At 47.5% G+C, this 19,397-nt stretch overlaps 1 protein-coding gene across 1 annotated transcript in view; it reads left to right on the plus strand.

Moving 5' to 3' along the window:
• The first annotated feature begins 313 nt into the window (after positions 1 to 313).
• Positions 314 to 19,397, plus strand: part of LOC141207913 (gastrula zinc finger protein XlCGF66.1-like) — a 35,788-nt gene continuing 16,704 nt past the window's right edge. Inside the window, exon 1 of the mRNA XM_073664476.1 lies at positions 314 to 388. The gene's annotated coding sequence lies outside the window, so the exon portion shown is untranslated. The remainder of the gene's footprint in view (positions 389 to 19,397) is intronic.

Raw genomic sequence — 19,397 nt, forward strand, 5'->3', positions numbered from 1 at the left:
CGGCTCCGCTCCGTACACCTCGTACACGCGCGGCTCCGCTCCGTACACCTCGTACACGCGCGGCTCCGCTCCGTACACCTCGTACACGCGCGGCTCCGCTCCGTACACCTCGTACACGCGCGGCTCCGCTCCGTACACCTCGTACACACGCGGCTCTGCTCCGTACACCTCGTACACACTCGGCTCTGCTACATCCACACTGTAAACCCCTCCTGACCCCACACATAAACTTCAGCTCATCCAGCACCATGACAACCAGCACAGCAGAGTCCTGCATCCACTGAGGCCCCTGATCATGTGACCTCTGACTCCTCCCCTCCTGTGACCTCATCACAGGTCCTGTGCGCACAGAGCAGCCATATATGTGGTGGCGGCTCTGCAGGTGGAGGTATGTGGAGATCCCCCATTACTGGGCGCAGGGGGCATTAACCCCTTCAGCACTATGGAGACTCTTTTGGGGTCTTGTGTTGCCCCTTTATAAGAATCATAAGGTTTTTGTTCTGTTTCCTGTAATAGATACATACGACCTGACTATGGAGACAGGAAGGGAGGAAACGTATTGTTCTCATAGTACAGGGCCCCTTTACTGGCCCTACATTGTAATGCCCCCATTATGTCCCTTATGCAGTATGTATGATGCCCCACACAGTGTAATGCCCCCATTATGCCCCTTATGCAGTATGTATGATGCCCCCCACAGTGTAATGCCCCCATTATGCCCCTTATGCAGTATGTATGATGCCCCCACACAGTGTAATGCCCCCATTATTCCCCTTATGCAGGATGTATGCTACCCCCACACAGTGTAATGCCTCTTATGCAGGATGTATGATGCCCCCACACAGTGTAATGCCCCCATTATGTCCCTTATGCAGTATGTATGATGCCCCCACACAGTGTAATGTTCCCACAATACCTCCATTATATGTAGTAGACATAATGACTTCATGGAGGATCTTCTAAAATTCACTCTTGCTCATAACGTCTTTCTTTTTGACAGGAAGTACTTCCACCAGCTCAGGGGTACTGTGATGGGGAGCCCCTGTGCCCCCTCGTATGCTAACCTGTTCCTGGGCTGGTGGGAGGAAACCACAATATTCATAGATGATCATAAGTGGTGACATCCATATATTGGGGTATGGTATAGATATATTGACATTTTTATCATCTGGTCAGGGACGAGTGAACAATTTCTTGAATTTGTCAGGGAACTCAATATCTATAGAGTGGGTCTTAGATTTACATTGGAGTTTAGTTATAACCAGTTGCCTTTCCTGGATGTACTAATCAAGAAAGAATGGGATGGGACCCTATGGACACTCATCTACCATAAACCTACAACCACTAATAAACTATTGAAGTGGGATAACCAACACCCCATCCCCCTTAAAAAGGGAAAACCTAAGGGCCAATTTTTATGGTTGAGAAGTATCTGTCCTAATATCACAGATATTAATATACAGGCAATAGACATGAACACCAGATTCAAGGAAAAAGGGTATCCACAGTACATTTTGGATTTCGCACAATCGTTTGCAGAAAGACAGGATAGGCAGACACTCCATACCTAACCAAGAGACCAAGAAAAAGATGGGAAAACACAAGTAATAGGAACTTACGACTATCAGAGTGACCGTATTTTTAATATCTTCAGAAAGCACTGTGATATACTTGTGACCTGAGGGTTCTGTGGGATTTACTCCCACAATAACTTTCAGAAAGGGTTGGTCATTTAGGGACTATTTAGTGCATAGTTTCTATAAAAACCCTGCACCAAAGGGGACTTGGCTAGATAGAAGAATCTGCGGTTTCTTTAGATGTGGAGAATGTTGTTCATGTAATTGGATGAGACCATGTGTAGTATCGGCGTCTCTGCCCCCTGACAGGCAGAGACGCCGGCCCCCCTTACCACCGCGCTCCCCGCCTGGCGTCCTCCGGAGCTCCTGCTGCTGCTGCTGTCGGCGCGCGCAGCTTCCCGGGCGCTGTGCTTAGGGCGCGAGCGCTCCCCCCTCTTAAAGGGGCCGCGAGCGCCATCCTAAGGAGTCCCCGGCCAATGGCCGCAGGACCTTTTATTTAAAAGGCACCTCCTCCAAAATGGAGGTGCCATGCAAAGTTGTAGCACTGTGTACTCACCTCTGCTTCAGCCCTCAAGCTAGCGGGCAGGACTGGTAGTCAGGCTGGCAGCGGGACCTGACTACCAGTCCAGTCCGCCAGCTTGACTACCAGTCCAGTCCGCCAGCCTGACTACTCTCGAGCCCGACAGTCTGTCTACTGTCCAGTCCGCCAGTCTGTCTATGGGCTCTGCTCGCCTGCTTACATAGGAAGCATCTGCCGGTCACCTGCCGTGCCTGCCAATCCACTTGCTTACCTGGAAGCACCTGCCTGTTACCTGCCGTGCCTACCAGCCAGCCTACCTGGAGGCTCCTGCTTGTTACCTGCTGTGTCTGTCAGTCCGTCTACCCGGATCACCCGTCAGCCTGCCTGCCGTGCTCATCTGCTGTACCGGTCAGTCCCTGCCTTCTGACCCGTGGGAGTCACCTGCTCTCATACAAGGTCTGGCCCAGAGTAGCACCTGGTCCCTCTGCTCGGTCCTACCCTGGTCACGGAGTCGATTGAGCCACCGTACGACCTTGGTCGGTCCGAGTTGATACTTAGTTACGCCCCTCTGGTCCCTCCTTGCACCGCAGCACAGAGGTTCCACCACCCGGAGCCGTAGCAGTTTGCACAGGCCATGGAACCCAGGTGGCCCCCAGGCCCCTTCGCTTGCTGACCTGTACCAGGAGGTTTCTCGTCAGTGATCCCAACAGGAAACCATCCTGACTTACCTGCGGAATGCCAACTCTCGCCTGGACACGCTGTCTGTCCCACCTGTGTCCGCCTCGAGTCGAGCGACTTCCACTCCGGCAGCGCCGCTGCCTACCAATACAACGGCATCCAGCCCAGGACCCCGGCTTTCTGCGCCTCCTCGTTTTGGAGGTGACCCCGTCTTATGTCGGTGCTTTCTGAACCAGTGCACGCAGCACTTTGAACTTCTGGCACATCAGTTCCCCTCCGACCGGGCCAAGGTGGCGTTCATCATGTCCCACCTCACTGGGGAAGCATTGGCATGGCTAAACCCTCTATGGGAGAGACAGGATTCCCTGGTGTCTGATCTTCCGGCTTTTCTCACTGCCTTCCGGAGGGTCTTCGATGAGCCCGGACGAAGAATTTCTACTGCCTCCTCATTGCACCGTCTCCGCCAAGGAAGTCTGACCGTGGCCAAGTATGCTATACAGTTCTGTACCCTCGCTTCTGAGCTTGCCTGGGACAACGAGGCCCTGGTGTCCACCTTCTGGGAGGGTCTTTCCGGCCGGATTAAGGACGAGATAGCCTGTCGGGACATCCCTACCACTCTGGATGACCTGGTGTCACTGGCTACCCAGATTGACATCCGTTTCCTGGAACGTGCTAAAGAGACTACCCGGGAGAGAAGATTTCCTCGTCTTGCTCCTACTTTCCAGAGACCTGCCTCCCAACCAGCAACTCCCCGGGCATGCTCTCCCGAACCTATGCAGATCGACCAGACCAAGATAGTCAAGTCTCGCCAAGAAACATGCTGAGCTGAGGGGAGCTGTTTCTACTGTGGTAGTAAGGAGTACCTGATTCGTTCCTGCCCGGTGAGACCGGGAAACTCCAATGTCTAGGACCGCTCAGAGAGGTCGTCCTAGGCAAGAGTAAATCCTCTCCGTTCTTGACTTTATCCGTCTCTGTCTCCTGTGGAGAAATCCGCTTCTTTGAAAACGCCCATCTGGATTCCGGAGCCGCTGGGAATCTCATTTCCCAGTTCCTGGTAGAGAAGTATCCCCTGGTAGAGAAGTATCAGATTCCTACCAAACCCCTGGCTGAACCTTTGGCAGTCGCTTCCGTGGATGGAAGACTCCTTCCGGTGACCATCTTGCTCGTCACTGAGCCCGTAACCCTTCAGGTGGGTATGCTGCACTCAGAGAAGATCTGTTTCCATGTGCTTTCCGGACTCTCTCACTCCCTTTTGCTAGGCCTACCCTGGCTACAGAGACATCAACCTGTCCTGAATTGGCAATCTGGTGAAGTGCTCCGTTGGGGGCTGGATTGCCATGGGACCTGCCTGGTCCCTGTTCGCCAGGCTCGACCTCAGTCTACTCCGGCTAATTTACCTGGTCTACCGGCACCTTATTGGTCCTACGCAGATGTCTTCGACAAGAAGGAAGCAGAGACTCTGCCACCCTATAGGCCATATGATTGCCCTATCGACCTGGTACCCGGTGCCACTCCACCCCGTGGGCGTATTTACCTGTTGTCGTTGGCCGAAACCCGGGCCATGTCGGAGTACATCGAAGAAAATCTGGCTAGGGGATTCATCCAGAAATCTACCTCTCCGGCTGGAGCCGGATTCTTCTTTGTAAAAAAGAAAGACGGCTCACTACGCCCCTGTATCGATTATAGAGGACTCAACCAGATTACTATCAAAAACCAATACCCCCTGCTGCTCATCTCTGAGCTGTTCGACCGCCTTAAAGGCGCGAAGATCTTCACCAAGCTCGATCTTCGTGGGGCGTAAAATTTGGTCCGGATCCGCCAAGGAGACGAGTGGAAGACGGCAATCAATACCCGGGACAGTTACTATGAATACCGTGTGAAGCCCTTCAGTCTCTGTAATGCTCCAGCCGTTTTCCAAGAATTAGTTAATGACATCTTCCATGACCCCTTATATTCTTGTGTGGTGGTATACCTGGACGACATCTTGGTCTTCTCTCCAGATCTTCCCACACACCGGACGGATGTTCGTCAGGTCCTGCTCAGGCAGAATCATCTATACGCAAAATTTGAGAAATGCCTCTTCAAGCAGACCTCTCTTCCGTTCCTGGGCTATATGATTTCTAAGACAGGTCTACGGATGGACCCCTTAGAAGGTCTCTGCCGTCTTAAAGTGGCCCCATCCAGAGGGGTTGAAGGCGATTCAGCGATTCCTGGGCTTCGCCAACTATTACCGTGTCTTCATCCCACATTTCTCTTCCCGGACTGCTCCCATCTCTGTGCGCACCCGTAAGGGAGCGAATCCTAAGGAGTGGTTGTCCGAAGTGGAGGAGGCCTTCCTCTCCTTAAAACTAGCCTTCTCTTCAGCCCCGGTGCTGCACCGTCCGGATTGCAACAAACAGTTCTTTCTGGAGGTTGATGCTTCCTCTTCCGGAGCCAGAGCGGTGCTCACCCAGAAGTCCCCGTCTGGGAGAATAGTAACCTGCGGCTTCTTCTCCAAGCTCTTCTCCTCATCCAAGCGCAACTACTCCATAGGAGACCGTGAACTGCTAGCCATCAAATTGGCGCTGGAGGAGTGGCGTTACCTGCTTGAGGGGGCTCTGCATCCGGTGGTCATCTATACTGATCACAAAAACCTGGCATATCTACAGAATGCCCAAAGACTCAATCTGCGTCAGGCCCGGTGGTCTTTGTTTTTCGCCTGCTTCAACTTTTCCCTACATTACCCCCCTGCGGACAAGAACGTTGAAGCCGATGCCTTGTCCCGATCCTTCCTGTCCTCCGATCAAGAGGAGGAGCCTATGCACATTATTGATCCCTCCAAAGTGATGAATGTGGCCCCCTTGGACCTGTCTCGTCTCCCACCCGGTAAGACGTTTGTAGCGGTTCCGGATCGTAAGAAGGTTCTTCACTGGGGTCATTCATCTAAATTAGCCGGCCATGCTGGCCAGAAGACCTTCCTGCTCATTACCCGGTATTACTGGTGGCCTACCCTGCACAAGGATGTGGTAGACTTCGTCACAGCCTGTTCGTCCTGTGCCCGCAACAAGGTTCCCAGACATTTTCCAGTCGGCCGCCTTCTGCCCCTTCCCGTACCTGCTGCCCCGTAGCAACACATCGCTATGGACTTTATTACTGATCTCTCTGTTTCTGCCGGTTGTACGGCCATTTGGGTGGTCGCTGACCGCTTTTCTAAAATGGCTCACTTCATCCCTCTGCCTGGTCTCCCATCCGCATCTGTGCTGGCTAAGGACTTCATCCATCACATCTTTCGTCTCCACGGCCTACCCCTCCACATTGTGTCCGATCGTTGGGTCCAGTTTACTTCGCACTTCTGGAAAGCTACGTGTAAGCTGCTGGATGTCAACCTTGATTTCTCCTCTGCTTACCATCCGCAGTCCAATGGCCAAGTGGAACGTATCAACCAGATCCTTACCAGCTACCTCCGGCACTTCGTCAATGCTCACCATACCGATTGGGTGGAGCTCCTGCCATGGGCCGAGTTCTCCTATAACAACCATGAGAGCGAATCTTCTGGTCAACATCCCCGGATTCCGTTTCCCGTTTCAGCTTCTGTGGACAACCCTGCCGCGGAGTCTCTGGTCAGCGAATTTTCCACCATTTGGGATGACACTAGGTCCGCACTTCTTCAATCCTCTGAGCGGATGAAGAGACATGCTGATAAGAGACCTCTGGATCCACCTCAATTCCGGCCGGGAGACAAAGTTTGGCTCTCCTCCAAACATGTTCGTCTCAAAATATCCTCCTATAAGTTGGGTCCACGGTTCATTTGAAGTCCTCAAGCAAGTCAATCCAGTGGCCTACAAGTTAAAACTCCCGGCCACCTTACGGATTCCCAACTCCTTCCACGTATCTCTCCTCAAACCAGGTGTGCTTAATTCTTTTTCGGACAATCCAGGTACCTCCCCAGCTCCGGTCTCCGCTGAGGACGTCTATGAGGTAGAGAACATTCTGGCCACCAAGAGGGTAAGAGGAAAAACCTTTTATCTGGTGAATTGGAAGGGGTTTGGCCCAGAGGAGAGAACTTGGGAACCCAGGGAGAACATCCACACCCCGTTTCTCCTTAAAAAAAAATTTTCAGGCCTAAAAAAGGGGGGCGTAAAGAGGGGGGTACTGTAGTATCGGCATCTCTGCCCCCTGACAGCTGCGCGCGCCGTCCAAAGGAGTCACCGGCCAATGGCCGGAGGACCTCTCATTTAAAAGGCACCTCCTCCAAAATGGAGGTGCCCGTGTAAAGTTGTAGCACTGTGTACTCACCTCTGTTTCAGCCCTCAGGTCCCGCTGCCAGTCCTGCCCGCCAGCCTGACTACCAGTCCTGCCCGCAAGCCTGACTACCAGTCCTGCCCGCCAGCCTGACTACCAGTCCTGCCCGCCAGCCTGACTACCAGTCCTGACCGCCAGCCTGACTACGAGTCCTGCCCGCCAGCTTGACTACTCTCCAGCCCGACAGTCTGTCTACAGTCCAGTCCGCCAGTCTGTCTATGCGCTCTGCTCGCTTGCTTACCTAGGAAGCATCTGCCGGTCACCTGCCGTTCTTGTCAATCCGCTTGCTTACCTGGAAGCACCTGCCTGTTACCTGCCGTGCCTACCAGCCAGCCTACCTGGAGGCTCCTGTTTGTTACCTGCCGTGTCTGCCAGTCCGTCTACCCGGATCACCCGTTAGCCTGCCTGCCGTGCTCATCTGCTGTACCGGTCAGTTCCTGCCCTCTGACCCGTGGGAGTCACCTGCTCTCATACAAGGTTGATCCCTGAGTAACACCTGGTCCCTCTGCTCTTTCCTTCCCTGGTCACGGAGTCGATTGAGCCGCCGTACAACCTTGGTCGGTCTGAGTTGATACTTAGTTACGCCCCTCTGGTCCCTCCTTGCACCGCAGCACAGAGGTTCCACCACCCGGACCCGTAACACCATGTAAATCTTTCTCGACTTCATCCATGGGTAAAACCTTTTTCCAGAGGGATTATTCCAATTGTAAAACCTCAGGACATATACAGTTGAAACCAGAAATTTACATCCACTATATAAAAAGACACATATGCAGGTTTTTCTCAATATCTGACATGAAATCAGAATAAACCTTTCCCGTATAAGATCAATTAGGATTACCATAATTTTTAATATTTGCCAAATGCCAGAATAATGATGGAGAGAGAATGTTTTATGGCATTTTTATTACTTACTGCAAAATCAAAAGTTTACATATGCTAAGATTACTATGCCTTTAAATTCTGGACTGCCCATATGATGATGTCATATGTTTGGAAGCTTCTGATCTGAGTTAATAAGAGACACACCTGTGGATGTATTTTAATTCACACCTGAAACACACTGCTTTTTTGTGTAGCATCATGGGAAAGTCTAAAGAAATCAGTCAAGATGTCAGGAAGAGAATTATGGACTTCCACAAGTCTGACTCATCCTTGGGTAAAATTTCAAGATACCTGAAGGTGCCTCGTTCATCTGCACAAACAATTATACCAAGTACAAACAAGATGGGAATGTCCAGACATCATACCGCTCAGGAAAGAGACTGGTTCTGTGTCCCAGAGATGAACGTGGTTTGGTCCGACATGTGCATATCAATCCAATGACAAAAGCAAAATACCTTGTGAAGATGATGGCGGAAGCTGGTAAGATTGTGTCAATAACCACAGTGAAACGAGTACTATATCAACATGGGCTGAAAGGCAACTCTACCAGGAAGAAGCTATTACTCCAAACGAAACATTAAATGTCAGATTAATGTTTGCGAATGGCTACATGCACCTGCCCCCTAGATAATGTAGGCACAGCCAAGAGTTATTTAGCAGGAGGGTGAGTAAGGGGGCATTTGGGCGATATACGCCATGGTCAGGACACCCCATTAGCGAGACACATGAACAGTGTACATCAATGTGAAACCTGATACATTTCCTTTTGTATCATTGATGCAGTTAAACCCAATGTGAGAGAAGGTGATCACAATAGATGTATCCTAAAAAAGAAAAGTGAGTGGACTGTTAGACGTGATTCACTGGTCCCTAAGGGACTCAATGAGAAAATTTCCTATGCCTGTTTTGTGTGAATACAGCCCCATTTCTGGATTATAATTTTGGATTTTATGCTCTACTATTGCTACTTAGTTTCCTGTAAATGGCGTTCACATATTGTTGTCATTCATCGAGATATCTGAGCTTCTATATCAGAATTATTTCTTATCAGTTACAGTACAGACCAAAAGTTTGGACACACCTTCTCATTTAAAGATTTTTCTGTATTTTCATGACTATGAAAATTGTACATTCACACTGAAGGCATCAAAACTATGAATTAACACATGTGGAATTATATACTTAACAAAAAAGTGTGAAACAACTGAAAATATGTCTTATATTCTAGGTTCTTCAAAGTAGCCACCTTTTGCTTTGATGACTGCTTTGCACACTCTTGGCATTCTCTTGATGAGCTTCAAGAGGTAGTCACCGGAAATGTTTTTCACTTCACAGGTGTGCCCTGTCAGGTTTAATAAGTGGGATTTCTTGCCTTATAAATGGGGTTGGGACCATCAGTTGTGTTGTGCAGAAGTCTGGTGGATACACATCTGATAGTCCTACTGAATAGACTGTTAGAATTTGTATTATGGCAAGAAAACAGCAGTTAAGTAAAGAAAAACGAGTGGCCATCATTACTTTAAGAAATGAAGGTCAGTCAGTGCGAAAAATTGGGAAAACTTTGAAAGTGTCCCCAAGTGCAGTTGCAAAAACCATCAATTCCTACAAAGAAACTGGCTCACATGAGGACCGCCCCAGGAAAGGAAGACCAAGAGTCACCTCTGCTTCTGAGGATAAGTTTATCTGAGTCACCAGCCTCAGAAATCGCTGGTTAACAGCAGCTCAGATTAGAGACCAGGTCAATGCCACACACAGTTCTAGCAGCAGTCACATCTCTACAACAACTGTTAAGAGAAGACTTTGTGCAACAGGCCTTCATGGTAAAATAGCTGCTAGGAAACCACTGCTAAGGACAGGCAACAAGCAGAAGAGACTTGTTTGGGCTAAAGAACACAAGGAATGGACATTAGACCAGTGGAAATCTGTGCTTTGGTCTGATGAGTCCAAATTTGAGATCTTTGATTCCAACCACCGTGTCTTTGTGCGACGCAGAAAAGGTGAACGGATGGACTCTACTTGCCTGGTTCCCACCATGAAGCATGGAGGAGGAGGTGTGATGGTGTAGGGGTGCTTTGCTGGTGACACTGTTGGGGATTTATTCAAAATTGAAGGCATACTGAACCAGCATGGCTACCACAGCATCTTGCAGCGGCATGCTATTCCATCCGGTTTACGTTTAGTTGGACCATCATTTATTTTTCAACAGGACAATGACCCCAAACACACCTCCAGGCTGTGTAAGGGCTATTTGACCAAGGAGGAGAGTGATGGGGTGCTACGCCAGATGACCTGGCCTCCACAGTCACCAGACCTGAACCCAATCGAGATGGTTTGGGGTGAGCTGGACCGCAGAGTGAAGGCAAAAGGGCCAACAAGTGCTAAGCATCTCTGGGAACTCTTTCAAGATTGTTGGAAGGCCATTTCCGGTGACTACCTCTTGAAGTTCATCAAGAGAATGCCAAGAGTGTGCAAAGCTGTCATCAAAGCAAAAGGTGGCTACTTTGAAGAACCTAGAATATAAGACATATTTTCAGTTGTTTCACACTTTTTTGTTAAGTATATAATCCCACATGTGTTAATTCGTAGTTTTGATGCCTTCAGTGTGAATGTACAATTTTCATAGTCATGAAAATACAGAAAAATCTTTAAATGAGAAGGTGTGTCCAAACTTTTGATCTGTACTGTATATCACACACTTATACTATTTAGTAACTAACAAGTGTGGTGATCCTTGTGTATCTCGAATTATGCAATATGGGTCAAATTTGACCATTTAGGAACATGCTGTTGGCCATCATCCCATATTTTATGTAGTAATAAAGTAGATCTACATGCCTATTACATGATGGGAGGATGTGCAATACTTGTTTTTAGTCTCCCATGACACTGATCTCAGAGTTAGGATTTTCTATATTGCTGGAACGCAATCCGAATTCATAATGCGCTCCAGAGTGGAACGCATGCCCAGTCATAGATAGGAGACTGTAATGCTCTCCAGTGTAGAATACACACATCTGGGCATGCGCAATCACTGACAATGACTATAGATGCTCTCTGGTATGGAGTGCATAACTACGGGCATGCGCAGTCACAGGTAAGAGTGGCGCGGCGGCAATCAGTTTATCGGGTGTTTCAGTGTAAAGCACGTCACTTCCGGACATGCACACTAGGGGATGGACATTATTGGACCTCTAGCTCATGAGAAGTAGCGCAGGTGCAGTACATTATTGTAGACAGACTCCATTCTGTATATCCTATGACAATTCACCTCTAGAAATGGGAATGGGTCTCCTAGTCTGGGGAGGGGTTTTGGATGAAGTGGGATATTTATACATGGCTATTAGACACACTATGCTGAACATCATGAATTATCATCAAGCCTCCTGATGAAGCTGTTGGGAAAACACATTGAGACAGATTATTGAACCATTCTCCGATGACTACCATACCCTTTTCTTTATATATACCTTGAGACATATCTGAGCCTATTTAATGCATCAGTGTATTTTTTTGATATACAGTGCATTGTGAAAGTATTTGGCCCCCTTGAACTTTTCTACCTTTTGCCACGTTTCTGGCTTCAAACATAAAGATAAAAAAATCTAATTTTTTGGGGAAGAATCAGCAACAAGTGGAACACAATCGTGAAGTGTAACGGAATTTATTGGATATTTTAAACTTTTTTAACAAATTAAAAACTGAAAAGTGTGGCGTGCAATTTTATTCGGCCCCCTTGAGTTAATACTTTGTAGCGCCACCTTTTGCTGCGATTACAGCTGCAAGTTGCTTGGGGTATGTCTCTATCAGTTTTGCACATCGAGAGGCTGAAATTCTTGCCCATTCTTCCTTGCAAAACAGCTCGAGCTTAGTGAGATTGGATGGAGGGCATTTGTGAACAGCAATTTTCAGCTCTTTCCACAGATTCTCGATTGGATTCAGGTCTGGACTTTGACTTGGCCATTCTAACACCTGGATACGTTTATTTTTGAACCATTCCATTGTAGATTTTGCTTTATGTTTGGGATCATTGTCTTGTTGGAAGATAAATCTCCATCCCAGTCTCAGGTCTTTTGCAGACTCCAACAGGTTTTCTTCCAGAATGGTCCTCTATTTGGCTCCGTCCATCTTCCCATCAATTTTAACCATCTTCCCTGTCCCTGCTGAAGAAAAGCCGGCCCAAACCATCATGCTGCCACCACCATGATTGACAGTGGGGATGGTGTTTTGAGGGTGATGAGCTGTGTTGCTTTTACGCCAAACATATTATTTTGCATTGTGGCCAAAAAGTTTGATTTTGGTTTCATCTGACCAGAGCACCTTATTCCACATGTTTGGTGTGTCTCCCAGGTGGCTTGTGGCAAACTTCAAACGAGACTTTATGGATATCTTTGAGAAATGGCTTTCTTCTTGCCACTCTTCCATAAAGGCCAGATTTGTGCAGTGTACGACTGATTGTTGTCCAATGGACAGACTCTCCCACCTCAGCTGTAGATCTCTGCAGTTCATCCAGAGTGATCATGGGCCTTTTGACTGCATCTCTGATCAGTCTTCTCCTTGTTCGAGATGAAAGTTTAGAGGGACGACTGGGTCTTGGTAGATTTGCAGTGGTCTGATACTCCTTCCATTTCAATATGATCGTTTGCATAGTGCTCCTTGAGATGTTTAAAACTTGGGAAATCTTTTTGTATCCAAATCTGGCTTTAAACTTTGCCACAACAGTATCTCGGACTTCCCTCTCCTTCCCCATCATCACCGTTTCAGCGACATCGACATTCCTATGATGGTGATACCATTGAATAGAATAGTGAATCAGGAGTTGAAAGCTCCCTGATCCACCATTCAGCATTTGTCTGTGAGTCTGAGACTCCGTGCACTGCAGGCACAAAGACGTCACTACATCACAACTGTAGTGTGGAGACTCAGTTTGACCAAGGTCTCTGACCTTAATTAGCCGCTGTGTTTTTGCTGCAAAGAGATGCAGAAACGGTGCCGAAATTTCTGCACCAAATACTCAATGTGCGCACATACCTTAGGGTTATGGCTTGTTCACTATCATCGTTAGGAAAGGCCAGGTGATGGAAATTTCCCAGATTTATAAAAATCCAGCCTCCTCTAACCTTGTGCCAAAAAACAGCAGCCATGGGTTCTTCTAAGCAGCTGCCTAGCACTCTGAAAATGAAAATGGTGGAGGCCACAAAGCAGGAGAAGGCTATAAGAAGATAACAAAGCATTTTCAATTTGCCCTTTGTTACAGGGTGGTATTCCGTATATTAATTATTAATGCCGGCCTTGACCATCAGTAACCAATATCCGGCTAATACCTCACATTTTACGTACTCCGATTCCCTTGTTATAAACTATACTGAACAGCGACTAACTGAGAAGAAACCGTGTATCAATGAAAGATATTTATTACACACAAGTCTTCAGTTATTATACTACTAATTACCACACTATCACAGTACACAATAATAATATATAATTAGCCCCACAGTAACCTAATTATACTTCCCACCCACTTACCTAAAAACATACATACATTAATAACAGTCCGCCCGCCCATCACTAACTATCCCTACAGAGAACAAGGGGCGATATTTAGCAGAGGCCAGGTACTGTGAGGCTGAAGATCCTCCTTGAGGATGACCACAGTTGCTTGATGGTAGGAGAGGGGGTACTGCAGCCAGAAGGAACGCTGGGGTCCTGGGGGGTGAAGCGAGGCAGAAGATCAGGTCAGAAGGTGAGCAGCAGAGTGTGACAGGCTGCCCGCTGCGGCACACAGAGAGGACATGGAGAGAGGAGGAGGAGGAGGCCATGGATGAAGGGGCTTTTGCGGAGTACAGTGCAGGATGGGAGCAGGGCTGAGGCTGGAGAGCAGAAGAGATAAAGGGACTGCAGGCAAAGGATGACACAGAGAGGAGGAGTGGGCCATGGATGAAGGGGCTGCTGCGGAGTACAGTGCAGGATGGGAGCAGGGGCTGAGGCTGGAGAGCAGAGGAGATGAAGGGACTGCGGGCAAAGGATGACACAGAGGAGGAGGGGGCCATGGATGAAGGGGCTGCTGCGGAGTACAGTGCAGGACGGGAGCAGGGCTGAGGCTGGAGAGCAGAGGAGATGAAGGGACTGCAGGCAGAGGATGACACAGAGAGGAGGAGGCGGCCATGGATGAAGGGGCTGCTGCGGAGTACAGTGCAGGACGGGAGCAGGGCTGAGGCTGGAGAGTAGAGGAGATGAAGGGACTGCGGGCAAAGGATGACACGTGGGGCTAGAGAGGAGGGGAACAGTGGCAGGTCAGGTGGAGGCAGGCAGGGAAGTAGAAGAGTAGAGCGTGCAAGCACTGCCGTTTTGCCACGACCTCCGCCCTCCTCCTGCCGTGCATGCAGGACGCGAGTGCCAGCATGGCGTTATGATGACACTGTATGCACAGGCATCCCTGTATGCACCTGTGCGCACCCAGCGGCAGTGCGCTTTGAAGTGCCAGTGCCCACACTGATATGATTATATCAGTGCTGGCATCTGGACCCCTGCAGGCAGCGGCTGTTACCAGGACAAAGGATCTCTTTGATCCTTTTGTCCTAGCAGTGTGACTCTCTACTAACATGGTAATTAACCACGTCAGCCTATAGTCACAGGCAATAGATGAACATCTGTCCATCTTCTTTTGACATGCAGTGGGGGAATTATTATAAGGGGGCCAACTATATATGTGTGGTGGCACAATTATATTCATGTTCATGTGGACATATATAAGTGTGGGGACACATGGGGACATAGGCATTATAAGGCAAATGCTTATACAGGTACTTCTCACTAAATTAGAATATCATCAAAAAGATAATTTATTTGAGTTCTTCAATACAAAAAGTGAAACTCATATATTATATAGAGTCATTACAAACAGAGTGATCTATTTCAAGTGTTTATTTCTGTTAATGTTGATGATTATTGCTTACAGCCAATGAAAACACAAAAGTCATTATCGCAGTAAATTAGAATATTTGATGACTGCAGCTTGAAAAATGCTTTTAAAATCCGAAATGTTGGCCTACTGAAATGTATGTTCAGTAAATGCACTCAATACTTGGTCAGGGCTCCTTTTGCATCAATTCCTGCATCAATGTGGCAATGTGGCATGGAGGCGATCAGCCTGTGGCACTGCTGAGGTGTTATGGAAGCCCAGGTGGCTTTGATAGCAGACTTCAGCTCGTCTGCATTGTTGCGTCTGGGGTCTCTCGTCTTCCTCTTGACAATACCTCATAGATTGGACAGGTGCCAAGTCCTGCTGGAGAATGAAATTTCCATCTCCAAAAAACTTGTCAGCAGAGGGAAGCATGAAGTGCTCTAAAATTTCCTGGTAGACGACTGCTCTGACTTTGGTCTTGATAAAACATAGTGGACCTACACCAGCAGATGACATGGCTCCCCAAACCATCACTGATTGTGGAAACTTCACACTAGACCTCAAGCAGCTTGGATTGTGACCTCTCCATTCTTCCTCCAGACTCTGGGACCTTGATTTCCAAATGAAATGCAAAATTACTTTAATCTGAAAACACCTTGGACTACTGAGCAAAAGTCCAGCTCTTTTTCTCCTTGGCCCAGGTAAGACGCTTCTGGCACTGTCTATTGGTCATGAGTGGCTTGACACAAGGAATGCGACACTTGTAGCCCATGTCCTGGATACGTTTGTGTGTGGTGGCTCTTGAAACAATGACTCCAGCAGCAGTCCACTCCTTGGGAATCTCCCCTACATTTTTGAATGGCCTTTTCTTAACAATCCTTTCAAGGCCGCAGTTATCCCGGTTGCTTGTGCACCTTTTTCTATCACACTTTTTCCTTCCACTCAACTTTCCATTAATATGCTTGGATACAGCACTCTGTGAACAACCAGCTTCTTTAGCAATGGCCTTTTGTGGCTTACCCTCCTTGTGGGGTGTGTCAATGACTGCCTTCTGGACATCTGTCAAGTCAGCAGTTTTCCCCATGATTGTGGAGCCTACTGAAACAGACTAAGGGACCTTTTTAAATGCTTAGGAAGCCTTTGCAGATGTTTTTTTGTTAATTATTCTAATTTTCTGAGATAATGACTGTTTTGTGTTTTCATTGGCTTTAAGCCATAATCATCAACATTAACAGAACTAAACAATTTAAATGGATCACCCTGTTTGTAATGACTCTATATAATATGAGTTTCCTTTTTTTATTGAAGAACTGAAATAAATTGACTTTTTGATGATTTTCTAGTGAGATGCACCTGTGTATATATATGCATTCGCATACATGGTAGTATGAAAAAAACATACAGTACAGACCAAAAGTTTGGACACACCTTCTCATTTAAAGATTTTTTTTTGTATTTTCATGACTATGAAAATTGTACATTCACACTGAAGGCATCAAAACTATGAATTAACACATGTGGGATTATATACTTAACAAAAAAGTGTGAAACAACTGAAAATATGTCTTATATTCTAGGTTCTTCAAAGTAGCCACCTTTTGCTTTGATGACTGCTTTGCACACTCTTGGCATTCTCTTGATGAGCTTCAAGAGGTAGTCACCGGAAATGGTTTTCACTTCACAGGTGTGCCCTGTCAGGTTTAATAAGTGGGATTTCTTGCCTTATAAATGGGGTTGGGACCATCAGTTGTGTTGTGCAGAAGTCTGGTGAAAGTGTCCCCAAGTACAGTTGCAAAAACCATCAAGCGCTGCAAAGAAACTGGCTCACATGAGGACCGCCCAAGGAAAGGAAGACCAAGAGTCACCTCTGCTTCTGAGGATAAGTTTATCCGAGTCACCAGCCTCAGAAATCGCAAGTGAACAGCAGCTCAGATTAGAGACCAGGTCAATGCCACACAGAGTTCTAGTAGCAGACACATCTCTTCAACAACTGTTAAGAGGAGACTTTGTGCAGCAGGCCTTCATGGTAAAATAGCTGCTAGGAAACCACTGCTAAGGACAGGCAACAAGCAGAAGAGACTTGTTTCACTAAAGATCACAAGGAATGGACATTAGACCAGTGGAAATCTGTGCTTTGGTCTGATGAGTCCAAATTTGAGAACTTTGGTTCCAACCACCGTGTCTTTGTGCGACGCAGAAAAGGTGAATGGATGGACTCTACATAGTCATGAGAATACAGAAAAATCTTTAAATGAGAAGGTGTGTCCAAACTTTTGGTCTGTACTGTGCATATATATGTATGCATGTGTGTATATATATATATATATGGTTTGGGGTGAGCTGGACCGCAGAGTGAAGGCAAAAGGGCCTACAAGTGCTAAGCATCTCTGGGAACTCCTTCAAGATTGTTGGAATACCATTTCCGGTGACTACCTCTTGAAGCTCATCAAGAGAATGCCAAGAGTGTGCAAAGCAGTCATCAAAACAAAAGGTGGCTACTTTGAAGAACCTAGAATATAAGACATATTTTCAGTTGTTTCACACTTTTTTTGTTAAGTATATAATTCCACAGGTGTTAATTGATAGTTTTGATGCCTTCAGTGTGAATGTACAATTTTCATAGTCATGAATACAGAAAAATCTTTAAATGAGAAGGTGTGTCCAAACTTTTGGTCTGTACTGTGTGTATATATATTATATATATATATATATATATATATATATATATATATATATATATATATTAGATAGTGACCCGATTCTAACGCATCGGGTATTCTAGCATATGTCTCCCGACCCTCCTTTATAATGCCTCGTGCAGGATGTCACATCCCCCCCCTCCCTTATAATGCCCCATGCAGGAAGTCACATCCCCCCCTATATAATACCCCATGCATATAATACCCCATGCAGGATGTCACATCCCCCGTATATAATACCCCATGCTGGATGTCACATCCCCCGTATATAATACCCCATGCAGGATGTCACATCCCCCCTATATAATGCCCCATGCAGGAAGTCACATCCTACTATAGTGCCCAATGCAGGATGTCAAATCCCCCCTATATAATACCCCATGCAGGATGTCACATCTCTCCATAGTGCCCCATGCAGGCTGTCACATCCCCCCTATATAATACCCCATGCAGGATGTCACATCCCCCCATAGTGCCCCATGCAGGCTGTCACATCCCCCCTATATAATACCCCATGCAGGATGTCACATCCCCCCATAGTGCCCCATGCAGGCTGTCACATCCCCCCTATATAATACCCCATGCAGGATGTCACATCCCCCCATAGTGCCCCATGCAGGCTGTCACATCCCCCCTATATAATACCCCATGCAGGATGTCACATCCCCCCATAGTTCCCCAAGCAGGTCCCCTATGGCCCCATACAAAAAAAAAAAAAATCCAATACTCACCTCACTGCTTCTCTGGACTCCAGCGTAGCCGGCATCTTCTCACTGTGCGCTATGATCGCTCAGGAGAGAGCACGGTGTAAAGACGTCACCGCGCCCTCTAACCTGAGACGTCACAGAGCTGCAGCGGAAGACACAGGAGCTGCTGCGCAGGCACGGGGAGTGGTAAGTATGACGCCGGGTGCCGGGGTTCTGATCGAGCGGGGGGAGGGACGGGAGGAGAGGGGAGGGGAGAGGAGAGGAGGGGAAAGGAGGGGAGGGGCGTCACACTTGTCCTCGGGAGTTAAGCGGCCGTAGCCACTGATCTTCCGACGATAGCCGCGTGTAGGTCAGCGGCGCCTGCGGTCGGGGGACTTATGCTGCGAGCAGCCGGCTGCATCTCCCGGCTGCATCGCTGCTGACCTCCGTGCCGCACATGAGCCGCTAATGGCCGCCATGTTTTTCGGAAATGCCGCGTCGCTGATTGGCCGCAGCCGGACCAATCAGCGACCTGGGATTTCCAGGACAGACAGAAAGACAGACGGGATAAGACAAATAAATAAATATATATATATATATATATATATATATGCATACATATTTTAGGACACTTATCTTTACACTCTTTCCTCAGTTCGAAATGTAATTAAGAAATGGCAGTTAACAGCAACAGCAAGGAAGACCAAGCTAAATTTCAGTGAGAGCTGCTCGTAGGATTGCTGGAGAGGCAAATCAGAAACCCCCCCTTGACTGCAAAAGACCTTCAGAAACATTTAGAAGACTCTTTAGTTGTTGCACATTTTTCTACTGTTCAGAGACACCTGCTCAAATATGGCCTTCATGAAAGAGTCATCAGAAGAAAACCTCTCCTGCGTCCTCACTATAAAATTCTGTGTCAGAAGTATGCAAAAGAACATCTAAACAAGCCTGACGCATTTTGGAAACATGTTCTGTGGACTGATGAGGTTAAAATAAAACTCTTTGGCCACAAAGAACAAAGGTATGTGTGGAGAAAAAAGGGCACAGAATTTCAAGAAAAGAACACCTTGCCAACCATTAAGTCTGGAGGTGGATCAATCATGCTTTAGGGTTGTTTTGCAGCCAATGGCATGGGATTATTTCATGGGTAGAGAGAAGAATGGATTCAAT

The sequence above is a fragment of the Phyllobates terribilis genome, unplaced genomic scaffold (assembly GCF_046119375.1).
Source record: "Phyllobates terribilis strain yellow unplaced genomic scaffold, ASM4611937v1 Scaffold_167__1_contigs__length_4167997, whole genome shotgun sequence".
Classification (NCBI taxonomy): Eukaryota; Metazoa; Chordata; class Amphibia; order Anura; family Dendrobatidae; genus Phyllobates; species Phyllobates terribilis.